This window comes from Stegostoma tigrinum, chromosome 1, assembly GCF_030684315.1.
Source record: "Stegostoma tigrinum isolate sSteTig4 chromosome 1, sSteTig4.hap1, whole genome shotgun sequence".
Taxonomy (NCBI): Eukaryota; Metazoa; Chordata; class Chondrichthyes; order Orectolobiformes; family Stegostomatidae; genus Stegostoma; species Stegostoma tigrinum.
The window spans coordinates 101,258,173-101,274,399 of record NC_081354.1 but is presented as its reverse complement, the minus strand read 5'-3'; the positions used below and the strand labels follow the sequence as shown (position 1 = coordinate 101,274,399).

The 16,227-nt window shown below is 45.0% G+C and overlaps 1 protein-coding gene across 3 annotated transcripts in view; it reads left to right on the top strand.

The window, feature by feature from the left end:
- The window catches only part of atp8a1 (ATPase phospholipid transporting 8A1), a 348,145-nt gene that overhangs the window by 68,322 nt on the left and 263,596 nt on the right, over positions 1-16,227 (top strand). The window lies entirely within an intron of this gene.

Genomic DNA, 16,227 nt, shown 5'->3' with positions numbered 1-16,227 from the left:
GCAATCACTCATTTAATATACACTTAAAGCAATTATTTTTCACGTATGTTTGGAATTTGCTCAGATAAGAGATTTTAGTTGAAAGTGGTTAATATTGAGAAAGAAAAGTACTTTTAAAATTTTAAGTTGGAATGACCTAAACTATTCAGTTAGTATGATCCTGGATTTTAAGCTATAAAGCAATGGTGAGGCAAAGCTGCAAATTCCGGGCTGTGAACCAGACTCCAGGATAAAAGAGGCCATTGAATCCTCCCTAAACCACTGCCTGCGACTGCAGCAGAAACTAACCTGTTATAGTGTGATTCCTGATCCACACCAAGTCATGTTTAACTCTGGTAACCGTCAAGCTGCACAGCCTCTCAAGAATGGAAGGCTGCTTCAGTGCCTGCTAAATAAATTTGATGAAATTTGCTATAAAATATGATTAAACTTTTCAAAGTGTATGGAAAAGTTGGAAAATAAACCCAGCGACCCCATGAAGCATCTATGCCACACAGTGTTGGATAATTGGTGCAATGACTGCATCAAGTACAGTGTGTAGCACAAGAGAGTGGAACCAGTCAGGAGAACAGGCATCACTGCTTATTTTTGTCAATATAGATGTCTCCAACCATTTCAGAACGAGGGAGATTGGCCTTATCAGGATTAGATGAGGGGCTGCTTCTCTTCCTAGCTACCATTCGCCGTTCACCTGCATCATGGCATATATCAGAACATGCTATGCGTGAATAATACAAAGTATGATATTCTTAAGTACCAGCTGTGAAATGTTAGGGAAGTATCTTGTAGATGTGGTAAATGTGTTTGAATCCTCTATCTTTTGCCTCAAAAATGAACTTCTAACAAGATGAACAGATCAATCTTACATACTAGGAATAAAAGCAGTCCTGGAAATACTGGGTAAGGTGCTCAGGATTTGAGAAGTTTTTAAAAAAAAGAACAGGATGATATTTAAGTAAGTTGTTAACTTTCCAGTTTTTTGTTTCTTTGGGTACAGTACTGATTGTCCAATTAGTAAGTCGTCATGAAGCACTGTCTCCATGTTGCAAACTGGAACATGTATATGTGATACATGACCTCAGAGCTCCAATTCATCTGACCAATGCAATAAACTTCACTATACAAAGTTATACAGTACAGTGATACAGCAAATGTGCAGCGTATATTCCAAGACCCAGAATGAACATGTATACATGGGCATTAGACTGTAATTGAATACTCCACAGCACACAATAAATAGCAGATTCCAGTCTGACCCACAGATTCCCTGTGTTGTTCTGTTGCCAAGAGGTTTATTTTATGCATTCTATTGTAAACTAGCTAAAATTCCTTCAAAGTCAGGAGAACTGTAGCATTGGTGCCTTTCCACTTGTATGACCTCAACTATTTTTTTACAACAAATTCCCTGTTATCTTGTAATGCTACATTCTTGATACAAGGAGTTAATTTCCAGGGATTTTTTTGAAAGATTGTAGCATTAGTTACTAATGAGCTATCCACACTGACTGAACAGTCATAAATTTTGCGAGATATAGCTTGCACTTGTCAGTAGATGCAGGCTTTAGTTCTAAGTTGCTATTGTGATGGAATAATCTATTTATAGCACTTGAATAACAGAGGATAGATTTCATTCATTGCACCTGGCAAAGCTTAACAGAATGCATGCAGATGCTCCAAACTTCTGCATTACAGGGGAGACATGTAATCCGCACTGCCATGTTGTTGGGCAGGGGTAGGAAACATAATTATAATTGTCCGCTCATGTGCTGTCAACATCTGAATAGGAAATTTTAAAAACGGTATAACCTTAAGGTTATAATGTACAGCTAGATAGCTTAAACAACTATGTTGAAAAGGAGATTTGCACAGAGTCTACTCATATTCAGCTAATACTAAACTGTTTATGTTCTGAATTCCATACTTCCATCTAGCCTCAATCTTCGATCCTCTTGTCTAACAAGACCATATCTACTTGTGCCTTTATGTATTCAATTAATTCAATATTTATAATGCAGATATCATTACACTTCATGGATTTACCCTTCAGTGTGCCTACCACCCCACTCCCCCTTCTCCCCCCCTGGCTTTACCCCCACCCCACCCCAATTCCCCATCCTGCCTATGTTTTTGGTATTCACACGGACCTGAACAACAGGATCCTACCCCTCCTACTTCACTTTCCTGTCCAGGTCTACGTATGTCTCCGGAACCCTGGACGCACTTTATCTCCATAACCTCGACATTTCTTTTTCCCCCTCCTTGAATGGCTGTCTGTACAGTAGGATAAAGTCAATAAGTTAGTTCCAGAACAGGCACACTGTTGTAGTAAATTACTCTGTCACACAAATGATCAACCCATAGTGCTACACTTAAGACATTTAGTATTTAATAGCCCCTCTCCATATGGTCCACCATGCCCTCTAATGCAAATATGCCCTCTCAAAAGTGTAACCCAGAGACCACAAAACCATCATTTGAGTTTCAAAGTTGTAATATCTAATAACATTAACACTTGTTGTCAGGGTTACTAATTGTTTATTAAAATATCATATGGATATAGTGCTAGTAGCCAACGAAGAAAAATGTTGTATGTTTTAAAATTCAAAAGTGAAATCTTTATGCTGAGGCAGAGGGCATAGTTAAAATATTAAATAATTACTCTGCATATATTTTCATAAAGGAAATGGGTTCCAAGAAGGTTAACAAAGTTGTGGGTGGAATAGCAAAGAAATACTAAAAATGTGACCGTGCTGAAGGTTAGTATCACCTGGTCCAGATCAAGTACACTGATTACTGGTAAAAAACAAAACGATTTGACGAGAACTAAATTTTTGAAGATAGATGGCGACTGATGCTTAGTAAATTGAAGATTATCCCAGAAGAGGGAGAGGAATAAAGGAAGAAACCATGGTCAGTCAGTGCGATATTAATGGTGGTACAGTTTTCAGGAATAAAATGACTTCCATTTGAAAAAGCAGATATTAATCAATGATAACAAAAATAAAGTTGCTGGAAAAGCTCAGCAGGTCTGGCAGCGTCTGTGGAGGAGAAAACAGAGTTAACGTTTCGGTCCAGTGACCCTTCCTCAGAACTGATGGTGGCTGGTAAAACGTCAGCTTATATGCAGAAAATAGGGAGGTGGGTGGAATAGGGAGTAAGCGATAGGATAGAGCCCAAAGAGAGAGAGAGAGAGACAGTTGGACAGGTAAAGGAGTTAGTAACGATCAGGCTGGGAGGGCGAGTAGTTGTTAATGGGGACTGTTAGTGACTAACAACAGGGGATGTGTAGTAGCAGGCTATGTGATAACGAGTGATAATGGGAACTGCAGATGCTGGAGAATCCAAGATAATAAAATGTGAGGCTGGATGAACACAGCAGGCCCAGCAGCATCTCAGGAGCACAAAAGCTGACGTTTCGGGCCTAGACCCTTCATCAGAGAGGGGGATGGGATGAGGGTTCTGGAATAAATAGGGAGAGAGGGGGAGGCGGACCGAAGATGGAGAGAAAAGAAGATAGGTGGGGAGGTAGGGAGGGGATAGGTCAGTCCAGGGAAGACGGACAGGTCAAGGAGGTGGGATGAGGTTAGTAGGTAGGAGATGGAGGTGTGGCTTGGGGTGGGAGAAGGGATGGGTGAGAGGAAGAACAGGTTAGGGAGGCAGAGACAGGTTGGACTGGTTTTGGGATGCAGTGGGTGGAGGGGAAGAGCTGGGCTGGTTGTGTGGTGCAGTGCTGGGAGGGGGTGAACTGGGCTGGTTTTGGGATGCGGTGGGGGAAGGGGAGATTTTGAAGCTGGTGAAGTCCACATTGATACCATTGGGCTTCAGGATTCCCAAGCGGAATATGAGTTGCTGTTCCTGCAACCTTCGGGTGGCATCATTGTGGCTCTGCAGGAGGCCCATGATGGACATGTCATCTAAAGAATGGGAGGGGGAGTGGAGGTGCAGTTGTTTATTGCGAACCGAGCAGAGGTGTTCTGCAAAGCGGTCCCCAAGCCTCTGCTTGGTTTCCCCAATGTAGAGGAAGCCACACCGGGTACAGTGGATGCAGTATATCACATTGGCAGACGTGCAGGTGAACCTCTGCTTAATGTGGAAAGTCCATCCCCTATTCCCAATTCCTCCACCTACACTGCATCTGCTCCCACAATGAGGCATTCCACTCCCGCACATCCCAGATGTCCAATTCTTCAAGGACTGCAACTTCCCCCCCCACAGTGGTCGAGAACGCCCTTGACCGCGTCTCCCGCATTTCCCGCAACACATCCCTCACACCCCGCCCCCGCCACAACCGCCCAAAGAGGATCCCCCTTGTTCTCGCACACCACCCCACCAACCTCCGGATACAATGCATCATCCTCCGACACTTCCGCCATCTGCAATCCGACCTCACCACCCAAGGCATTTTTCCATCCCCACCCCTGTCTGCTTTCCGGAGTGACCACTCTCTCCGTGACTCCCTTGTTCGCTCCACACTCTCCTCCAACCCCACCACACCCGGCACCTTCCCCTGCAACCACAGGAAATGCTACACTTGCCCCCACACCTCCTCCCTCACCCCTATCCCAGGCCCCAAGATGACTTTCCACATTGGCAGATGGGCAGGTGAACATCTGCTTAATGTGGTATACTGCATCCACTGTACCCGGTGTGGCTACCTCTACATTGGGGAAGCCCAGCGGAGGCTTGGGGACCGCTTTGCAGAACGCCTCCGCTCGGTTCGCGATAAACAACTGCACCTCCCAGTCGCAAACCATTTCCACTCCCCCTCCCATTCTTTAGATTACATGTCCATCATGGGCCTCCTGCAGTGCCACAATGATGCCACCCGAAGGTTGCAGGAACAGCAACTCATATTCTACTTGGGAACCCTGCAGCCCAATGGTATCAATGTGGACTTCACCAGCTTCAAAATCTCCCCTTCCCCCACCGCATCCCAAAACCAGCCTTGTTCGTCCCCTCCCCCCACTGCATCCCAAAACCAGTCCAACCTGTCTCTGCCTCCCTAACTTGTTCTTCCTCTCACCCATCCCTTCCTCCCACCCCAAGCCGCATCTCCATCTCCTACCTACTAACCTCATCCCACCTCCTTGACCTGTCTGTCTTCCCTGGACTGACCTATCCCCTCCCTACCTCCCCACCTATACTATCCTCTCCACCTATCTTCTTTTCTCTCCATCTTCGGTCCGCCTCCCTCTCTCTCCCTATTTATTCCAGAACCCTCACCTCATCCCCCTCTCTGATGAAGGGTCTAGGCCCAAAACGTCAGCTTTTGTGCTCCTGAGATGCTGCTGGGCCTGCTGTGTTCATCCAGCCTCATTTCATTATGTGATAACGAGGCCTGGTGTGTGGGATGGGGGGCTGAGACATTGGGAGAGTTTCGGCCCTAAAATTATTGAATTCAATATTGAGTCCGGAGGGCTGTAGGGTCCCCAAGCGGGTAATGAGGTGTTGTTCCTCCAGCTTGCATTGGGCTTCACTGGAAGACTGTAGCAAGCTGGAGACAGAGATGTCGGCCAGGGAGCAGGGTGGTGCAGTGAAGTGGCAGGCAACAGGTAGTTCAGGGAAAGTCCTACAGTTCCCTGGCTTTTCCTCACCACATTTCTTATAATATGATTTTTCAGAAGGCATTTGAGAAGATGCCACGTGGCTTGTTAAAGATGGAAGTCTGTGAAATTAAGGAAAATTTGGAGGCATGAATGCAAAGTTGACCAAGTAACCGAGAGCAAAGGATAATAGTGGATACGTGTTTTTCAGAGTGGTTTGCAGCGGTTTCCCGCTACAATATTTTGACATTTGTAAATGATACAAAACTTGGCAAAAAAATGAGCAAGGTTTGAATTGGGTATAGCCTTCAGAATACAACAACAAAACGGTGAAACGGGCAGAAACATTACAGATGGTGTTCCGTGCAAAGGCACAATGGGTCAAATGTTTTTGAAGAAATCATTACAGACTTGAAATGGTAATTCTATTTCCCTCTCTACAGTTGCTGCTAGAGTTGAGTTTCTCAAGCATTTTCTCTTTTTATTTTGGATCTCCAGCATCTGCAGTATTTTGGTTTAAATTGGGTCAAATCACTGCTTTTTGTGTTAAGATTCCATGAATCACATGTATGAAGCTGGTTCACTCAAAGACGCTGTTCAGCCCTAGGGCCTGATCCCTTAATTCTCACAGCTACGGAGACACCACTGATTACATGTGCTCATTACACGAGTTTGTAGTGCGTGCATGTTCTGAGCTCTTCCCCGGTCATACTGTCTCACCTGTGTATGCAACGTATCTTTTTTTTTTCCTCTAGAAGAAGGTAGTAAGTTAACACCTTGAACTGCCGCAGTCAGTATGGTGCAGATATACCAACAGTGTTGTTTAGAAAGGGAATTTGAGGATGCCTGCATAGTGAGGATGAATGAATGTTGATATTGTTTCAAGTCCTTTATGACTGCATTCAACACTGTGTGGCCACATAGGTCTGCACTCTGATGCGGAAAGAGTGGGTTAGAGTTAGTGACAAAATGAGAATGCACATGCTAAAAGACAGAAGAACAAACTTCTCGTGGAATAGGAAGATGTCGAGTTGAACCTGCATGTCTGACATCTAAGGGAAGTAAATTTTGAGGAATGTCGGTGATACTCTAGCGATGAAATGAAAAAGAATGCCGTAATGGAGTCATTGAGTATAGAAACAGACCCCTTGGTCCAACCAGTTCCTGCCTAAACTAAGCTAACATGCTCAAGTTACCCCAAACTAAATTAGCCCCACTTGCCTGTGTTTGGCCCATATCAGTCTAAATCTTCCATATTCATGTACCTATCCAAATGTCTTTTAAATGTTGGAACTGTTCCTATATCTACGCTTACTCTGGCAGTTCATTCTACATGCAAACCATGTTCTGTGTGGAAAAATTTGACCCTCAGATCCTCTTTAAAACTTTTTCTTGTCTCACCTTAACCCCCTGGTTTTGAACTCCCCCGCACGAGGGAAAAGACCTTTGCTATTCACCTCATGGTTTTATTAATCTCTCGAAGGTCACCTCTTAACCTCCTTTGGAGGCTACTGTGTAAGAAACAAGCAAGGGGTAGGTGTCAAGTAGGTTCCTAAACAGTGGAATGAATTATGATACCCACCTTCTTGTTTTAAGTTCAGGAATTGTCAGCCATAAGGTCTTGCCTGAAACAGAAATTATATTCTTTGTATACATAAGTAGAATGCTCAGTTGCTGTTTGTGGTTCCTTTATGGAATTAGTCTACTCTGAATATTGCTGATTCCAGGTCTACTAGATTCAGGATAATTGTGTATAAACAAGAATTTCTAAATGAGTGGTCATGTATGGGACCATTGGAAGTTGCTACCTAAAATTTAAGCTTTTAATGGGCAGTTAATCTGAAATGGAGTCAAGAACAATAGGAGCGCTTGCAATGCCAGATGGTGTGGAGGAGTTCTGTTACCTTCAGCATATGTTTGTTAACTCCATGCATTCTGAAGAGATCTTGCCTGTTTTTTTAATTTTGCCTTAAACTGATTGTACCTTATCAGCTGACATTTTATTGTGCTGGTATGAGGACGCACTTTCCTGTCATTGATCCATAGCTATTGTATCAACTGTACAAATCTGCCAGTTTCAGCCTGCACCATTTCTGGAGGATGCATTAGCACATTTCCATTTTCCTTCTCATTCTGGTTTCTTGGGCATTCTTAATTTGAATATTCCCATGATAAATAATTATATATTTTGACTACATCCCAAGCTGTGGAATTCCTTATTTAAAACTTCTCACTAATTATTTCCTCCTTTTTAGATGCTCCTTAAAACTTTCTCATTTAACTGAGAATTTAGTCATCTGCTTTAATGTTGGCTTTTGTGGTTCGATTACAAATTTTTGTTTTAGAATATTATTGCAAAATGCCTTAAGACATTTTTTTGTTAAAGGCTGTGTATAAATATAAATTATTACTGACATGAGTCCTTTAACAGCTGCTGTATCAGAATTTCTGGGGTCTGGCCTGACATTTCTGGTCGGCATAGCCATTATTGGTGACTATGGTTGAAGAAACTACAAAATGAGGCTGATGTGGTTAGAGGTGGTTTGGATGTTCATCACATCCAATGCCATAAGGTTCTATTCCATAAAAGGGTTTTTAAGTAGGTTATCCTATCAGCTCCTCTGTTTCCAATGTTTTGCCACATCCAAAGTTATCTTTCCCTCTGTGTTTCTAAATTCTCTCTGTGACAACCTTTTTGTTGGCCCTGACCACTGGCTTCCTTTCCCATGATCCTTTCAGATACGCACATATATCCCTCCCATGCTGTAGTGATTGGAACAAGGTGGACCTCAACTACAAAGTACTTGATTGGGGCTCTTAACTTGAACCAATTAGGAAAACACTGGCTGAACAATGTAATCAGGAGATTAGAATCTTTTCAGTTAAGATGACTGACTCCAAGCTGGCTTACCACAGCCTGTGTACTGTGTGCAAGTAAGTAAAAGGCGATTTGGTGACTGGAACCAACCTCTATGCGGACTTCAAACAGACACTACAACTGGCTTTATCATTGGAAAATGCAGTAAGTGGAGCATGGGAGCTACAGGGCATTCCAATGGAAGTGGACTCCCTGTCCTGCCCAGCTAAGCTTGGGGAACACCCTGAGGGTGCTCTGAGCGTTCTGGGTATTCTGGTATCCTGAACAGGGGGGTCTTTAGGCCAGCACACAGCAGAAAGCCATAATAAAGCCGAGCCTCGGCCGAGTGGCTAAAAGGTTCTTTGGGATCTGGGCCGGCAAGCTATTGTAGTTGTTGCTGGTATATGGCCTCAAGACAACAAAGGAATCCTACATGGCCTGCCTTGAGTAAGAGAACTTATAGGGTGGTACCCAGGAGAGTGCACACCCTGGAAATTACCCCTATGTGTAAGTTGGAGCAATTAAATTGCTTAACAACATCCAAATTGGAACCGATTTTAAAATGAATGTTTGGCTAAATGTTCACCCAGTTCCTGTGGAGATTGATATCAGCACATCTGTATCTGTGGTTGCAGAATCAGTCTTTAACAAGATTTATTGGGATTCCAACTCATAAGTTCGCACAAGACCTCAGCCGGACTGAGAACATACACTGGGGAGCCATTGCAGATTAAGGGTACAACTTTGGTTCCATTCTCCCATGAGAAGCAGTTGGTGCACTTACACTGGTAGTAAAAGGCTCAGGCCCAAGCCTGTTGGAACAGAATTGGTTGTGAAAGAGTCACCTGAGTTGGCTCAACATTTCTCCATTAGAAAATGGCTGTCTCAATGAAGTCCTGGTGAAGTACCGAGGACATTTTCAGGAAAGGCTGGGGGCAATCAAGGTGGACAAAGACACTTTACATTTTGACCAGGAAACAATTCCAAGATTTTGCAAAGCCCACCCACTGCCATTGCCTTGTGGACAAAAGTAGAGACAGAAATCAGGAAGCTGGCGAGTAAAGGAATCATCAAACCAGAGAAGTATGCAGAATGGGCAGCACTGGTTGTTCCGCTTGTGAAGCTTAATCACTCAGCTCGCCTTTGTGGGGATTTTAAGCAAAAGGTAAACTGATTCTCACAGCTGGATAAACGCCTCATCCCTTGCATAGAGGACATGTATACAAAGTTGGTGGGGAAGACTGTCCTTTACAAAGCTGGACATGATCCACGCCTACCTGCGATTGCAACTGCATGAGGAGTCCCTGAAGTTACAGTTAATACCGAAAAGGTTTTACATCAATATATAAGACTGCCATTTGGGGTATCATCAGTCTGCATCCTTTTCCAGCTAACCATGGAGAAATTTTACAAGGGCTACCCCAGGTTGCCATTTAGCTAGGTGATGTGCTAATAACCAGGAAGACCAATAAAGAGCACTTGGACATCATGCTTAAACATTTTTCCCAGGTGAGTGTTTGCCAGGCACCCCGTGTGACCTACTTGGGTAACAGAGTCAACAAAACTGGTTTGCACATTCAGGGAGAAAAAGTGAGGGCGATCTAAGGAGCCCCAGCTCCCATGTCTGTACTGGAGCTTAGATCTACCCTTGGGTTAGTGAATTATTTGCAGAAAATTTATACGTAATCTGGCCTTAATCTTGGCACCCTTACAACCTGCTATTGAAAAAGTGTCAGCCTTGGAAATGGTTACGTAGCCAAGAAGTAGCCTTTAGGGAAATCAAAAAGCAACTATAGTTATCGAAGGTGTTGGCTTAGTATGATCCAAAGTAAGAAGTAGTGCTGACATGCAATGCCTCCCTGTACAGTATTGGGGTAGTGTTGGCTCACCAGTGAGACAACCGAGACAACAACCCAATAGCATATATATCCCGGACTTTGGTTAATACTAAACGCAAATATGGCCAGATAGAGAAGGAAAGTCTAGTGGCCACCTTTGGTGTGAGAAAGTTCCACCGGTACCTTTTTATGGATGGGAATTTGTCACAGTAACAGATCACAAACCCTGCTAGGGCTGAAGAAAGAAAGGCAGTGTCACCAAAGCTTGGTATGGAGCTGTCCTAATGTTGAATACCATTTCAACTTCAGGAAATATTCAAATTCCCTGTTAGTAAATGAGGTCCCATTGTCCGTGACCAATGCTTCTGGGAGTTCGTGTATCGCAGAATAATGCTCATAGCTTCTCGACTGTCAGAGTTTGCTGAACAGATTTCATGCCTGTCCAACCACTTTGAGCGAGCATCCACAATGGCCAGGAACATTGAGCTCGTGAAAGGACTGGAATAAAAGACATGTAACTGAGTCCAGTAGGATTCAGTGGTGGGCCCTTATTCTCAGCGCATACAAGTTAGAACACTATCCGGGAAACTAAGTGGTGAATGCACATGTCCTGAGCTTCCTCCCCGGAAGACTCCATTTTGGTTTTAAATTTCCTGGACACCCTTCCGATCACGACTGACATCATCCAACTCTGGACACCTAAATGTCCTGTCCTCTCAAAATTAAAGCAGCTGGTGATAATGGGGGAGATAGAAGGACCATCACAAACCAGGACAGTGCTCTGGACATGCTGAGACCAGATCACTATAGAAGGTGGCATGTTGCTTTGGGGAGCAAGAGTGATTTCCCCAAGTGAAGGTGCCTGCCACATACCGGCTGAACTCCACTGGGGCTTCCAGGGGTTTCAAGAAGCTGTGTCTGGCCAGGGTTGGATGCCGACATAGCTGCATTGTTGGGGTAATGCTGAGAGTACCAACAAGAGCAAAAATAGCCACCAGCAGCGCCTCCACGTGGCCGGGAAAACACTAGACTCAGTTACATGTCTTTTATTCCAGTCCTTTCACAAGCTCAATGTTCCTGGCCATTGTGGATGCTCGCTCAAAGTGGTTGGACGGGCATGAAATCTGTTCAGCAAACTCTGACAGTCGAGAAGCTATGAGCATTATTCTGCGATACACGAACTCCCAGAAGCATTGGCCACGGACAATGGGACCTCATTGACTAACAGGGAATTTGAATATTTCCTGAAGTTGAAATGGTATTCAACATTAGGACAGCTCCATACCATCCGTCATCCAATGTTGTGGCAGAAAGAACTGTCTAAACGTTTAAGACACTCTTAAAGAAGTAGCCTACAGCATCACTAGGGACCAAACTGTCCCAATTCCTGTTCGATTTTATAGGAGTACTCCACACGCAACAACAAGCACAGCTCCAGCAGAGTTGTTGATGGGGAGGTCTCTGCACCACATTAAACCCAATATTCCCAGACCTGGGGATGAGGCTGAATTGGCAGCAGGAACGCCAAAGCTGGCCACATGCCTCGTCTAAGCGAGAGAGACAATTTAATTTAGGGGATGATGTTTGGTGCCACAACTATGGAAATGGGCCGAATGGGTATGAGGCGAGGCTGATGCAAGGTCAGGACCTGTGATTTACAAAGTTTGTGTAGGTGATGTGGTCCTGAACAAACATCTGGATCACCTGAAAGCTGTCACCTCTCACTCTGGGCATAGGCAAAATATACCTGGCCCCTTGCAACAGCCAGAAGGCCTGACACAAACTCTGTAGGTTCGCCCCCTCTGTCTAGTGTCGAGTAAACCTCAGAGTTCAAAATGGATGCTGCCTCAATACCATTACTGCCGGAAGAGGAGGAAACTCTCCCAAGATGCTCTGTATGCACGAGATGGAATATAGTCCAGTACGTGCCACCCGTGTCAGAGTCTGTGTCCGAGGAACTGAACCTGGAGCAAAATCGTCACAGGAAAAGCTACAAACGAAAGACCAGGCCTACATCCAGGACTTGGGGTTCGGGGGGTGGCTGCCAGGGGAAGGGATGTAGTGATTGAAACCAGGTGGACCTTGTTGATTTGAGGTACTTGATTAGCCAAAGTTAACAACCTCAATTAGGAAAACCCTGACTGACCATTATAACCAGGAGATTAGAAATTCCTTGGTTCAGAGGACTGAGCTGGCTGGCCATAGCCAGTGTACAGTGCACAAGTAAATAAAGTGATATGGTGACGGGATGCTGGCCTCTGTGTAGTTATTTTGCATGTCATCATCTAGGGCCCCTAAGTGCTCTTCTCAGGATAGGCGTTGACTTGTACTTCTTACAAATTAATGTGCTGTATTGCAGCTCATGAAGATTATGCTTCTTATTGCAGAGGCCAAATCATTGCTTTGCTGATCACCACTGTTCAGTTCAACTAATACGACCCTGAGCTTCAGTTGCCTGCCATTTTAATTTTCCACTCTTCTCCTATGATCCCTTTGTCCAATGTCCTACAATGTTCTAATGAAACTTAATGAAACATTTTGAATACAAGAAGTTTGGACCATAATTGATGCTCTTTTTTTCCATTAGTGTTAATTCTGCTAATGCCCTTTGCATCTGCTGTAACCCCACCTTTTGTTTTTCTCCTTCTGCTATTACAAAGTTTTTCATTTTTGTGACATGATCATTTTCTGATTTAATTCACTTCTACCTTCCAGCCTATCAAACCCATTCCTTTTTTGTTTATTCCTCTCCTCCCCTCCTTCCTCTCACCCTGTATAGCACTCCTGTAGTTCCACGATAGAGTGTCAGCCTTGGTTTTGTGCACAAGTCCTGGATTGAACCCAGACCTATCTGACTTGGATGACCAACTGACCCACAGGCTGATGTGTGATTCGCTTACTTGCCAGGTGCATACTGGTAGTGTTGCTTCAATCATGAATAGCTCATTATATCAAATATGACTCCTTAGATCACTCCAAATATTACTTGGGTAACTGTTAAATCTTGAGCTCATACATCCAAATGAGTGCTGACCCGTGCATGCATTTATCAGACCAAGAATATACTCTGGTTAAAGTTACGATGACATTTTTTTAAAACCTCAATTCTTTGTGTCTGACGAGGCCAATAGCTCCCCTCGTAGTGAGTTTGACTGTGGCTTTGCAACAATTGTAACAGTCAAAATATTCTCCCCAAAAACACTGGGAGATGTGCATCAGAGATAATGGGAACTGCAGATGCCGGAGAATCCGAGATAACGAAGTGTGGAGCTGGATGAACACAGCAGGCCAAGCAGCATCTTAGGAGCACAAAAGCTAACATTTCGGGCCTACTGAGGCGGAACTCATCTCCACTTATCTCGGCATTGTCTCCACCCTGTCCACTGCTGACGTCACTCCACCCACCGCCTCCACAGCCAGCAGCTCCAGAGGACACAGCAGCACCCAGCCCTGCCAAGTCTTCACCATTCCCCCCAGACCTTCCCCTCGCTGAGGGCGAATGGTCGGCCCTCAGTAAAGGGCTCACTTTTGTCCCCCTGCGCCCAAACGTCAACAAATACCGCTCACGCTTGGATTTTGAACAGTTTTTTCCGCTGCCTCCACGTGTACTACTTTAATCGTGAGCCTAACCCTCCATCTACTGACCCCTCCTGCCTCCAACACACCCCCTCCTCCTGGACATCACCCAAGGCCTCCTAACCTCCCTCAACGACTTCATCTCCAACTGCCATCACATCGATCGCCTCAACCTCTCCACCCCTCTCACCCTCTCCAACGTCTCCCCCATAGAACGTGCAGCCCTCTGCTCCCTCCACTCCAATCCCAACCTCACCATAAAACCCATGAACAAGGGAGGCGCAGTTGTAGTATGACGCACTGACCTCTACATCAGCGAGGCCGAGCGCCAACTTTCCAACACCACCTCCTACCGCCTCCTTGACCTCATGACCCCACCCCGGACCTCCAAACCATCCACAACATCATCACCTCAGGTGACCTCCCACCCACAGCCTCCAACCTCATCATTTCCCAACCCTGCACCGCCCTTTTCTATCTCCTTCCCAAAATCCACAAACCTGACTGTCCTGATCAACCCAATGTCTCCACCTGCTCCTGCCCCACCAAACTCAACTCGACTTATCTCAACTCTATTTTCTCTCCCTTGGTCCGGGAACTTCCCACCTACGCCCATGACACCACCCACGCCCACCACCTTCTCCAAAACTTCCAATTCCCTGATCGCCCTACGATCATTTCGCAACAAGCAACTGCGCCTCCCAGTTGCGAACCATTTCAACTCCCTTTCCCACTCCTTGAACAACATGCCCGTCCTGGGCCCCCTGCAGTGCCATAGCGATGCCACCCAAAGGTTGCAGGAACAGCATCTCCTATATCGCTTGTGTACTCTGCCCCCAATGGTATCAATGTGAACTTCACAAGCTTCAAAATCTCCCCTCCCCCTCCCGCATCCCAAAACCAGTCCAGTTCATTCCCACTTCCCTAACCTGTCCAAGGGGGATTCTGTTTTGGCTGTTCTTGTGGGAAGAGGGTGTGAGGGATGAGTTGCGCACATGTGAGAGACATGGTTGAGAGCATTTTCAAACACTGGAGGGAAAGCTGCGGTCCTTGAAAAATGAAGTCCTCCGACCGCATCCCAAAACCAGCACAGCTGGTCCCCGCCTCCCTAACCTGCCCTTTCTCCCACTTATCCACTCCTCAAGCCCCACCCCCATCTCCTACCTACTAACCTCATCCCTCCTCCTTGACCTGTCCATCCTCCCTGGACTGACCTATCCCCTCCCTGACTCTCCACCTATCTTCTCCTTTATCCATTTTCTATCCGCCTCTCCCTGCGCGCCCCCCCCCCCCCCACCACCACTTCCTATTTATTTCAGAGCCCCCTTCCCCTCCCCCATTTCTGAAGAAAGGTCTAGACCCAAAACGTCAGCCTTCCTGCTTCTCTGCTGCTTGGCCAGCTTTGTTCATCTAGCTCTACACCTTGTTATTCTCAGATTCTTCTGCATCGACAGTTCCTACCGTCACTGCTAATAAATTACTTTTTTAACTTCTTTGCTTCCATTAAATACAGGACAGAGATATTTAAAATTGTTAAGCGATTCATTTGGTAGAAAGAAGCTGTCTGTTTATAGTAGTTGAAGAAGTTTGAAAATGAGGACTCCAGCATTTAATTAAATTTGAAATATCAAATAGGTGGGAAATCCCTATTGTGCAGTGTTGTGAGGCGGCAAATGTTGGGGTCAGTGATTGAGGCAGAAAATGTTCAAGTGCAAGTAAAGAAAGGATAGTTGGATGAGATATTAGGGGATATAAGAAACAAGCATGTATTGTGATTGGGATCGTTTGCTGGATCTGAGAGACAGTACAAATACAGACTGGTTGGATCAAAAGGCTGTTTTCACACTGGAATTTATCATTACTATTTTAAAGTTTTTTTTTGCCCCAGTGCTTTGCTTTTAAGTTCCCTTGGTTTTCACTTCACTTGCAGGCATAGTTATTTGTAGCAGCAGCAACTTCCCTCCAAATTCATGAAGTTGCTATTACAGTCTGTTGGCATCCAAATGTTTAATCTTCACAGTACATCATGTGCCCAATACTGGCAGCAGGTTCTTTTGCACGTGAGACATGAACTTTTTTCCATGATCCACAGTGTCACATTGTTGATAAAGCCATTTCTGTGTCATGCTCCCTCTGGAGCATGGAGCCTCCATATACTTTCTTTATTCATTTAGCAGATGTAGGCCAGCATTTATTGCTCATCTCTAGTTGCCCTTCAGAAGGTGATGGTGCACCTACATCTTAGTGATGTCAGTGAGACAGCTCTAAGAGTTTGTCCCTGTGTGGCAGTGAAGAAATGGGGTATAGTTCCAAGCCAGGATGGACAGCGGCTTAAGAGGGGCATTTGCAGGAGCTGGTGTTCCCACATGCCTGTTATCATCATGCTTCTTCTCAAAGGTAGTGATCATGGGTT